This window comes from Caretta caretta, chromosome 1 (genome assembly GCF_965140235.1).
Source record: "Caretta caretta isolate rCarCar2 chromosome 1, rCarCar1.hap1, whole genome shotgun sequence".
Lineage (NCBI taxonomy): Eukaryota > Metazoa > Chordata > Testudines > Cheloniidae > Caretta > Caretta caretta.
This window is the reverse complement of record NC_134206.1, coordinates 103,532,095-103,544,626: the sequence shown is the minus strand read 5'-3', so window position 1 is coordinate 103,544,626 and position 12,532 is coordinate 103,532,095.

Sequence of the window (12,532 nt, the reverse complement as noted above, 5' to 3'; positions counted from 1 at the left end):
TCAAAGGAAACTGGTTCAGAGATTACCTTCAAATCTGGCTACCTATATTTTTGTTTAAAGTTTAAAACAAAATAATTACAATTGTCATTTGCTTTCAAGGCCAACTCTCAAAGTGAACTTTCAATGTTCTCAGAAACTCCCTATAATTTTTTTGTTAAAAAAACAGACAAAGCATTATATTGTCCTTTTGCTGCCAAAGTTTCCACCACAGTGGCTTATTGCATTGATTTTCTGTGGGTATAATTATCTTATTGCAGTGAAATTACATTGAAGTAATTCAAGCTGAATCCCAGGGACTAAATCCTAGCACTGAGTTCTACTGGACTGTAGACTAGTCTTTCAAGGGAAGTGGAAACGACCTCACCACTTGAAAGACAAAGTTTCAAGCTTAATAGTTCTCTGTAAGCTTAAAACTTTGTCTCTCTCACCAACAGAAGTTGGTCCAATAAAAGACATTACCTCACCCAATTTGTCCCCTAATATCCTGGGACTGACATGGCTACAACAAGCCCACCACTTAAGACATTTAAAACCAGAACAGGTCCTATGCATGGTATACCCTTGCTGAGATCATCTGCCCACCTATTTCACCTTTAAATCCAGTTCAAACCTTCTTGAAGATCCATTTTTTCCATGATTGAAGTGTGACTCATGTTGACAAAAAATTTAAATTAGGGAAAAAAAGCGTTATTTCCCATTCCCCCAATCTCTGTCTACTAGTCTATCTATCCTTCCTTTGCAAGCTCCTAGGGACAATGACTCTTTTTTCTCAGTCTGGAGAGCACATAGCAGGAGTTACTATAAACAATTTACAGACTAGAATAATAGAATATCAGGGTTGGAAGGGACCACAGGAGGTCATCTAGTCCAACCCCCTGCTCAAAGCAATCCCCAACTAAATCATCCCAGCCAGGGCTTTGTCAAGCCTGACCTTAAAAACTTCTAAGGAAGGAGATTCCACCACCTCCCTAGGTAACGCATTCCAGTGTTTCACCACTCTCCTAGCGAAAAAGTTTTTCCTAATATCCAACCTAAACCTCCCCCACTGCAACTTGAGACCATTACTCCTTGTTCTGTCATCTGCTACCACTGAGAACAGTCTAGAGCCATCCTCTTTGGAACCCCCTTTCAGGTAGTTGAAAGCAGATATCAAATCCCCCTACATTGAGTATAATTAAATATGCCATAAGGAAAAGCTCTGTCCTTGCAAAAGGATGAACTAAATTCACTGGATTTAAGGTTGTACCAATACTATTGACCTTGCACATGTCTATGAGGAGAAATAAACATTGACATGGATGAGATGGCATGTGAGGCTACAGTTGTTCCAAATATTTTCCTTCCACCAGATGCCACAGTTGCATGATTTAGATGTTCTAGGACTGGAATGGGGATTATCAGAGGGGAAGAGGGCCTACAAATTGGCACAAGAAAAGGAAACTGGTGCAAAATAAGTTTATGGAATGGAACCTAGGATTAAAAGAAAAGAGGATTTGGAAAGAAAGCAATTGTCATAGTAAAACCAGGTTTATGAAGTACTGCATGTATTAAAAATGTAAATAGATGTTACTCGAAATCCATTAAACTAGCAAATATGTAGCTAACTAGAAAACCAGGTGCAGGAAAATATAAGACAAATTGCTGGCATGTATTTGAAGGATATAAAGTTGATTAATTTGTTTAATAGGTATAAGTAGCATTTTTATCATTTAATTAATCCCCACCACTTGGTAATTTGGTAATTCATAAGGAAATTAGTTCCTCATTACAAAAATATTTTGATGACATGTCTTTGTAGGGAAGGGAGGATATTGGAAGCATTCCATTTCTAGAAGACTCTGAATAGAGGAATTTTATGAGCTTTAAACACTGCTGAGTAAATTCTTCCTTTTGGCTCTTCTTTGATCACCCCCATTCATTTGTACTATAGGGTGGTGTTTGTTTTTATATTGTTGCTGTTAGTTTTTTGAGCATTTTGAAAACATGCTAAGTGCGTCACAAAATGAAGCGCAGACAAAATCCTTCCCCAAAGATTGTACGATCCAGATTTGAAGGGACACAATAAGTGAGAACCATAGACCCAAAAAAAAGGTGGGGGGAAGGGGAGAGGAAGCACAAAGGTGACAATATTCATAGTGATCGCTTCTTGGTGATCCTCTTTCTGGTATGAGGAAGAATGGTCATGTTTAAGGGACACAGGAGATCTGGGTGTAATTCTGAGAGCCACACAGACTACTTCCATGTGTTCTTGGGTAAGTCACTTACTCTGTACCTTAATTCCTCAGCTGTGAAATGGGGATAATGATCCTTCCTTTTTCCCACTTCTTGTCTGTCCTATCAGTGTGGGCCCCTTTGTGCCTAGTCAGGGGAGTAAGGGAGTATGTCCCTTGGGGTAAATCCACAATCAAGTCTTTAGATTGTAAGCATTTCAAGGTAGGAATCACTGCTTATTAAATGTGTGTACAGCACCTAGCACAAAGGAGGAGGCCACTGATCTCAGCAGGGAGCTAGCTCTAGATACTACAATAAGGAAAGTGTTCATCTGGTTCATAATTCCAATACAACCTGATCCCACAAGAAAGTTTCTCCAAATATATTCTAAGGTGCTGAAATCTATATTAGTTTTACATCAGATTTGATTAAGGTTCATTTGAATTAAAAATCAGAAAAGTAACTTTGTGACATTTCTAACTGTGTACACACACATACAAGAATATCATCTGAATCATATGGTTTCTCAGAAAAGCAAACAATATCTTGATGATTTTGTTACCTTTCCTCTACCCTTTATTTCTCAACTTGGAACTATTTTATTTTTAGCCTGTCCCTTATTAAAATCTTTTCTCAACATAATGTGGCATACTGTAAATTGTCATCTATTTGTGAAACTGTTAATGATAGTGACAGAGAATACACCATTGTGTACAGAGGCGAAAGGTCATCCTACATTTTGGAGGTGGCGTTCTGGACTGCCGGGAGATCAAAGAACTGCAGACTGCAGCAGGATCTCACTGTTGGGTTATGTAACGTTTAAATAAAAATTACAGAAATAAATACAAGCTCTCTGTACCTTAAGTCCAAAACTACATGGGTTTATGAATAAGTACATCCAGCTCCATTCTTAATTCAAGAGGTTCTCATTTACTCTACGTGTGTTTGGATTCACACCTCCAAATTTATCTGCTTATGCTAAACATTTGTTGGGCCCCAACTCATTTTTATAAATGCCTTGATAAATGAAGGCAGAATTTGGCCCAGAAGGTTTACTTTTTTTCAGTTTTCAAAGGGGTTTGTGATAATTGCAATGGCTACATTGAGCTTCCCGGAAAGGCAGAGGCACATCACATACGAACAACCAACAAGAAGGAACACCTATCAGATCCAATATCCAAGTCTTTTCTGTTGGCAGGATTTTATGTTGCTTACTGAAATTTACTCATGGTCATTGGTTCTCTAATGATTTGCATTCATAATTTTATCATGAACTGTGCTCTGGGTGTGTTTTTAGGGGGAAAAGTTTCTTTATCTTGTAATTGTGCATAATAATGTATCATATCCTCTCTTGCCTAGTGACTGATTGGATACTACAGACTAGTCAATTATATACAGAATTAGAGGAGTTAATTCTTATTTTGAAGAGAGATTAAAGACCCTGTAATTCAGTAAGCTGTTGAACCAGAGGGAAAAAATAATACACCACACTAGAGTTTGGTCCAATAAGCCCAACTTAATCTTTCCTACAAAGTAAAACTATAACTTCTAAAGCTAAAGTAGAGACTTTGGGCTAATCTGCATAATGTATTGTCTGTCAAAGTCCAAGGTCGATAATTGCTAAGGAAAATGAAATACACACTCGTATTAACAGATTCCAATCCAATAAAATCATTTGAAAGTGTAGAGTTATGGGATGACTCATTTCCCTGACTTCAATAATACGGAATTATTTACCTTTCATCTATTTAGCCAATGACATTTTAGGTCACCCTTACAGTTCAATGACCAAAAGACCAAAAATTACATTCTTGGCAAACCTTTGGTATTTGTCTTGTAATATGCACTCCTTACTGCACAGTATAAAAGTGCAATTCTCATCAGGCGCTCTCATAAATGTAGTAAAAAAGGGAAGAGCTCTTTGAAATCTAGGGTATTTGCACTCTGTTGCTCTGTGTTAGAAAGGTAATCACATGCTTCTGAGATGCAATATTATGTTCTAGTCAAAATGCTGGAGTTTGGCTATAACAGACAAATACATTGGATTAGATTTTCTATCATGATTTCAATATGCTGGCATGAAATGTAACACAGAAAGCAAATGTATTGCTGCATTTCTTCGTGTGTAGGCAGGATTTAAAAAATGCTTTAGCAGAAACATACTCCCCAAAACTGACTGACCGCACAGGCATAGCCATGGATTGAAAAACCACTTCTCAAGGATAGTGCCCAAGAATATTGACTTTACACATGATGCAAGCATATGCAAGCACCTAATGCTTTTTCCCAGCTGGGCTTGTCTGCTTCATGTTTATATGCAGGAAGAGTTGCTTGAGCAAGAGAGCATGTGTCTTGGAAATGTCTTTTTAGTCTGCATAGGAACATGGAGCAGACAGGCAGAAGGTAGAGTAGAATTCCGTGAATGCATGTTAGCTTGTTGATTTAAAAAATTAAACTGAAAAAGTTTACAGGGATTTACATTTGAAAAAAATTAACTAAATTATTTAATTCTGCAATGACGAAGTTAGAGATTGAAAAGGCCTTTGATCATGCAGACTATCTCCCTGAAAATGCAAAATTGTGCTCTACAGCAGGGGTCAGCAAGCTTTCAGAAGTGGTGTGCCAAGTCTTCATTTATTCACTCTAATTTAAGGTTTCGTGTGCCAGGAATACATGTTAACGTTTTTAGAAGGTCTCTTTCTATAAGTCTATAATATATAACTAAACTATTGTTCTAGGTAAAGTAGATAAGGTTTTTAAAATCTTTAAGAAGCTTCATTTAAAATTAAATTAAAATGCAGAGCCCCCCGGAGCGGTGGCCAGGACTCGGGCAGTGTGAGTGCCACTGAAAATCATGCCTCCTTTGACACGCATGCCATAGGTTGCCTACCCCTGCTCTACAGCCTGTTTCCTGTATTTTGTCCAAGCTAGTTTTAGCAGTCCCAGGTGATAGGGATTTTCCAACATCCATTGGAAGAATTTTATGTAGCTAAACGTATTTTAACATCAATAAATTTTTCCTACTATTAGCATAGATTTTCCTTTTCTTAATTCCTTCCATTACTCTCAGTTATACAGTACCACTGTCTCCAAACTAAGCAATTATCCTCCTTGTCAATAATATCTCGGGTTAAACAAAATACTTTGGAAATATTAAGGAAGGAGACACTCTGTAACAAGGAAGGAGGACACACTGTAACAGGGGTTATGGTTTAGTATGCACTTACTGTTCATGTATTTTTGAACGACTGGATAAATAACTCAGCTAACACAAAGCACATAAGTTTAAAAATACATAGGGCCAAATCCCCTTCTGGTGTTAATCAGCCTAGATTTATTTGCTCCAGTGGAATTACCACAATTTACCCTAGAGAAGGTCTATCCTATTGCTCCTGAAAATTCAACAGAGCAGTATTCATTATGCAAGGTCACAAGTATTGATGGAACACTGTAGTTACATTTGCATTAATACCATGAAGTATTGATAGGACTTTCCAGAGCTGTTCTGGAGGTTGGATAACAGCTTTCATGTGCAGAAGAGTTTGCAGGATCAGGCCACAGGGATCATCCACCATTGAAATTCAAATTCAAAATTTGTGGCAGCTAAAGTCAGTTATGACTTTCTGAATACAAGAAGGTTACAGTGTGCAATAGAAATAACAGAGTACACATCCCACAAAAGCTCCCTTAGGAGTTATGCTCCAGTGGGTTCTCCACTGGCATCTAGCTTCACCATAACCTGTGCTGAGGAGGAGCTATGTAAGAAAATGGAGGCAGTATAGTTCAATGGCTAAGACAGCAGACTGAATCAGGAGAGCTCAGTTCAGTTCCCAGAAATCCCTGACTCAGTAGGTGACCTACAGTAAAATAACAGTTTCCTAACACTAAAACAGGAATACTACTTATCATTAGATTGACCTTGTCATAGGTTATTGGGATCTGTGCTGTTTATTTCCCCCAGAGTAACACATTTTTGTTATACCCAGACATTTTTCAAAAAGTGCAGCAGCAGTCAAAAAAGCAAACAGAAAATATCATATGGCCTCTATATAAATCCATGGTATGCCCACATCTTGAATACTACATGCAGATGTGGTTGCCCCATTTCAAAAAAGACATATTGGAATTGGAAAAGATACAGAAAAGAGCAACAAAAATTATTAGGAGTATGGAACAGCTTTCATATGAGGAAAGATTAATAAGACTGGGAATCTTCAGCATGGAAAAGAGATGACTGAGGGAGGATATGATTGAGGTCTATAAAATCATGTGTGGAGAAAGTAAATAAGGAAGTGTTAGTTACTCCTTCTCAAAACATATGAACTAGGGGTCACCAATTGAAATTAATAGGCAGCAGGCTTAAAACAAACAAAAGGAAGTATTTCTTCACACAACACAGTGTCAACCTGTGGAACTCTTTGCCAGAGGATGTTGTGAAGGCCAAGACTACAACAGGGCTCAAAAAAGAGCTAGATACATTCATGAAGGATGGGTCCATCAATGGCTAGTAGCCAGGAAGGGCAGGGATGGTGTCCCTAGCCTATTTGCCAGAAGCTGGGAATGGGTGACAAGGGAAGGATCACTTGATGATTACCTGTTCTGTCCATCCCCTCTGGGGCACCTGGCATTGACCACTGTTAGAAGACAGGATACTGGCTAGATGGACCTTTGGTTTGACCCAGTATGGCAGTTCTTATGTTCTCTCCTTATCTACCTACAGTTCCACATACTCATAACCACACTCTTAACAATCCCAATAACCATCATCTCCAGGGTCTGGATACAGAGGTGCTGTGGACAGCAGAAGATCTGGTCTTAGTGCTGCTATCTGCACCCGGAAAACTCTGAACTCTAAACTTCTCTCTAGACTTACACAGGCTGTGGTCTTTCACACTGCCAAGTCTTGCTGCTGTAACCTCACTCCACATCATTTCGTATGCACTTCTCACATCCGCTGCTTGTGATTTCCACCCCAATTTTCCTTTGCTCTCCTGACTGGAATTCCTCAGTTTTATCCTTTGCCTCCTGCAAATTACAAGACAAGGAGGAGTTTAAACTGCTGACACCCTCCAGGTGCTGTTTTAACTCCTTGTTTGGTCCTTTTCTCCTTTCAAATCATATTCTAATTCCCTCATTTTCTCCTTCATTTTACTAACCATATTATTTAAAGCCTTGCAGATTCCATACAGACCTTGTATAGCCATGCCTTTTAACTGTTTCTCTTTCCCTTTTCTATCTTTTCCCCCTATCTCTTCTTCAAACAACTTAGCCCTGGTCTACACTAGGACTTTAGGTCGAATTTAGCAGCGTTAAATCGATTTAAACCTGCACCCGTCCACACAATGAAGCCCTTTATTTCGACTTAAAGGGCTCTTAAAATCGATTTCCTTACTCCACCCCTGACAAGTGGATTAGCGCTTAAATCGACGTTGCCGGCTCGAATTTGGGGTACTGTGGACACAATTCGATGGTATTGGCCTCCGGGAGCTATCCCAGAGTGCTCCATTCTGACCGCTCTGGACAGCGCTCTCAACTCAGATGCACTGGCCAGGTAGACAGGAAAAGAACCGCGAACTTTTGAATCTCATTTCCTGTTTGGCCAGCGTGGCAAGCTGCAGGTGACCATGCAGAGCTCATCAGCACAGGTGACCATGATGGAGTCCCAGAATCGCAAAAGAGCTCCAGCATGGACCGAACGGGAGGTACGGGATCTGATCGCTGTTTGGGGAGAGGAATCCGTGCTATCAGAACTCCGTTCCAGTTTTCGAAATGCCAAAACCTTTCTGAAAATCTCCCAGGGCATGAAGGACAGAGGCCGTAACAGGGACCCGAAGCAGTGCCGCGTGAAACTGAAGGAGCTGAGGCAAGCCTACCAGAAAACCAGAGAGGCGAACAGCCGCTCTGGGTCAGAGCCCCAAACATGCCGCTTCTATGATGAGCTGCATGCCATTTTAGGGGGTTCAGCCACCACTACCCCAGCCGTGTTGTTTGACTCCTTCAATGAAGATGGAGGCAATACGGAAGTAGGTTTTGGGGACGAAGAAGATGATGATGAGGAGGAGGTTGTAGATAGCTCACAGCAAGCAAGTGGAGAAACCGGTTTTCCCGACAGCCAGGAACTGTTTCTCACCCTAGACCTGGAGCCAGTACCCCCCGAACCCACCCAAGGCTGCCTCCTGGACCCAGCAGGCGGAGAAGGGACCTCTGGTGAGTGTACCTTTTAAAATGCTATACATGGTTTAAAAGCAAGCATGTGAAAGGATTACTTTGCCCTGGCATTTGCGGTTCTCCTAGATGTAAAAAGGTTTTGCAAAAGGTTTCTGGGGAGGGCAGCCTTATTTCGTCCTTCATGGTAGGACACTTTACCACTCCAGGCCAGTAACACGTACTCGGGAATCACTGTAGAACAAAGCATTGCAGTGTATGTTTGCTGGCATTCAACCAAAATCCGTTCTTTATCTCTCTGTGTTATCCTCAGGAGAGTGAGATATAATTCATGGTCACCTGGTTGAAATAGAGTGCTTTTCTTCAGGGGACACTCAGAGGAGCCCATTCCTGCTGGGCTGTTTGCCTGTGGCTAAACAGAAATGTTCCCCGCTGTTAGCCACAGGGAGGGGAGAAGGTTGAGGGGGTAGTCACGCGGTGGGAGGAGGCAAAATGCGACCTTGTAACGAAAGCACATGTGCTATGTATGTAATGTTAACAGCAAGGTTTACCCTGAAAGAGTGTAGCGACTGTTTTATAAAATGTGTCTTTTTAAATACCGCTGTCCCTTTTTTTTTCTCCACCAGCTGCATGTGTTTCAATGATCACAGGATCTTCTCCTTCCCAGAGGCTAGTGAAGCTTAGAAAGAAAAAAAAAATGCACTCGCGATGAAATGTTCTCCAAGCACAGATGAATGCGTGGAGGCAAATAATGTCAGAGTGCAGGAAAGCACAAAATGACCGGGAGGAGAGGTGGAGGGCTGAAGAGAGTAAGTGGCGGGCTGAAGACAGGGCTGAAGCTCAAATGTGGCGGCAGCGTGATGAGAGGAGGCAGGATTCAATGCTGAGGCTGCTGCAGGACCAAACCAGTATGCTCCAGTGTATGGTTGAGCTGCAGCAAAGGCAGCTGGAGCACAGACTGCCACTGCTGCCCCTCTGTAACCAACCGCCCTCCTCCCCAAGTTCCATAGTCTCCACACCCAGACGCCCAAGAACGCGGTGGGGGGGCCTCCGGCCAACCAGCCACTCCACCACAGAGGATTGCCCAAAAAAAAGAAGGCTGTCATTCAATAAATTTTAAAGTTGTAAACTTTTAAAGTGCTGTGTTTAAAGTGCTGTGTGGCATTTTCCTTCCCTCCTCCACCACCCCTCCTGGGATACCTTGGTAGTCATCCCCCTATTTGTGTGATGAATGAATAACGAATGCATGACTGTGAAGCAGAAATGACTTTATTGCCTCTGCAAGCAATGATTAAAGGGAGGAGGAGAGGGTGGTTAGCTTACAGGGAAGTAGAGTGAACCAAGGGGCGGGGGGTTTCATCAAGGAGAAACAAACAGAACTTTCACACCGTAGCCTGGCCAGTCATGAAACTGGTTTTCAAAGCTTCTCTGATGCGTTCCACGCCCTCCTGTGCTCTTCTAACAGCCCTGGTGTCTGGCTGCGCGTAACCAGCAGCTAGGCGATTTGCCTCAACCTCCCACCCCGCCATAAACGTCTCCCCCTTACTCTCACAGATATTGTGGAGCACACAGCAAGCAGTAATAACAGTGGGAATATTGGTTTCGCTGAGGTCTAAGCGAGTCAGTAAACTGCGCCAGCGCGCCTTTAAACGTCCAAATGCACATTCTACCACCATTCTGCACTTGCTCAGCCTGTAGTTGAACAGCTCCTGACTACTGTCCAGGCTGCCTGTGTACGGCTTCATGAGCCATGGCATTAAGGGGTAGGCTGGGTCCCCAAGGATACATATAGGCATTTCAACATGCCCAACAGTTATTTTCTGGTCTGGGAATAAAGTCCCTTCCTGCAGCTTTTGAAACAGACCAGAGTTCCTGAAGATGCGAGCATCATGCACCTTTCCCGGCCATCCCACGGTGATGTTGGTGAAACGTCCCTTGTGATCCACCAGAGCTTGCAGCACTATCGAAAAGTACCCCTTGCGGTTTATGTACTCGGCGGCTTGGTGCTCCGGTGCCAAAATAGGGATATGGGTTCCGTCTATAGCCCCACCACAGTTAGGGAATCCCATTGCAGCAAAGCCATCCACTATGACCTGCACATTTCCCAGGGTCACTACCCTTGATATCAGCAGATCTTTGATTGCGTGGGCTACTTGCATCACAGCAGCCCCCACAGTAGATTTGCCCACTCCAAATTGATTCCCAACTGACCGGTAGCTGTCTGGCGTTGCAAGCTTCCACAGGGCTATCGCCACTCGCTTCTCAACTGTGAGGGCTGCTCTCATCTTGGTATTCATGCGCTTCAGGGCAGGGGAAAGCAAGTCACAAAGTTCCATGAAAGTGCCCCTATGCATGCGAAAGTTTCGCAGCCACTGGGAATCGTCCCAGACCTGCAACACTATGCGGTCCCACCAGTCTGTGCTTGTTTCCCGAGCCCAGAATCGGCGTTCCACAGCATGAACCTGCCCCATTAGCACCATGATGCATGCATTGTCAGGGCCCATGCTTTCAGAGAAATCTGTGTCCATGTCCTGATCACTCACGGGACCGCGCTGACGTCGCCTCCTCGTCCGGTATCGCGTTGCCATGTTCTGGTGCTGCATATACTGCTGGATAATGCATGTGGTGGTTAATGTGCTCCTAATTGCCAAAGTGAGCTGAGCGGCCTCCATGCTTGCCTTGGTATGGCGTCCGCACAGAAAAAAGGCGCGGAACGATTGTCTGCCGTTGCTCTGACGGAGGGAGGGGCGACTGACGACACGGCTTACAGGGTTGGCTTCAGGGAGCTAAAATCAACAAAGGGGGTGCCTGTACATCAAGGAGTATTTCAGGCAGGACTGCACGGAGGGTTCCAATAAGAAATGGTGCACCTAAGTTATCGTTGTTATTGGAACAAGGAGGTTAGCCTGGCCTCTGATTGATACATGGCTAGATTTACCTCGCTGCACCTTCTCTGTGAGTGACTGCAGTGTGACCTAGAGGAATGAGTCCCCTAGACAGGGGAGGAGGCAAATGAGTACAAAACAAATCTGGTCTATTTCTTGTTTTGACCCACTCCATCTATCCTTTACATCTTTGGCTGGCAGCAGACGGTGCAGAAGGACTGCATGCCATCCACATCTCATGGCTGCTCGGCAGAAGATGGTACAGTACGACTGCTAGCCATCCCCATCTCTTGCCTGCATGGCAGAAGATGGTACAGTACGACTGCTAGCAGTCCGTATCGCCTGCCCGCTCACCATAAGACGGTTCAATAGGACTGACTGCAGAACTAAAGAGAATGGCCTGGTCAAGTCACTCCAAATTTAGTCCCTGCGCCCATGTCTGCCCAGGCGCTCCCAGCCGACGTGGCCAGGAGCACCTCGGACACAACGAGGACGACTACCAATCGTATTGCACCGTCTGCTGCCAGAAGGCAATGGGTTGCTGCTACTGTGCAGCAAAGCCGTACCACGTCTGCCAGCACCCAGGAGACATAGGGTGACGGTTACCTGAGCGGGCTCCATGCTTGCTGTGGTATGGCGTCTGCACAGGTAACTCAGGAAAAAAGGCGCGAAATGATTGTCTGCCCTTGCTTTCACTGAGGGAGGGAGGGAACGGGGGCCTGACGACACGTACCCAGAACCACCCGCGACAATGTTTTAGCCCCATCAGAGTGCTCCATTGTGACTGCTCTGGACAGCACTCTCAGATGCATGATTGTTTGCCATTGCTCTGACGCTGGGAGGGGCGCTTACAGGGTTGGCTTCAGGGAGCTAAAATCAACAAAGGGGGTGGCTTTACATCAAGGAGTATTTCAGGCAGGACTTCACGGAGGGTTCCAATAAGAAATGGTGCACCTAAGTTATTGTCCTTATTGGAACAAGAAGGTTAGCCTGGCCTCTGATTGATACATGGCTAGATTTACCTCGCTGCACCTTCTCTGTAAGTGACTGCAGTGTGATCTAGAAGAATGAGTCCCCTAGACAGGGGAGGGGGGGAAGCAAATGAGTACAAAACAAATCTGGTCTATTTCTTGTTTTGATCCACTCCATCTATCTTTTACATCTTTGGCTGGCAGCAGACGGTGCAGAAGGACTGCATGCCATCCACATCTCATGGCTGCTCGGCAGAAGATGGTACAGTACGACTGCTAGCAGTCCGTATCGCCTGCCCG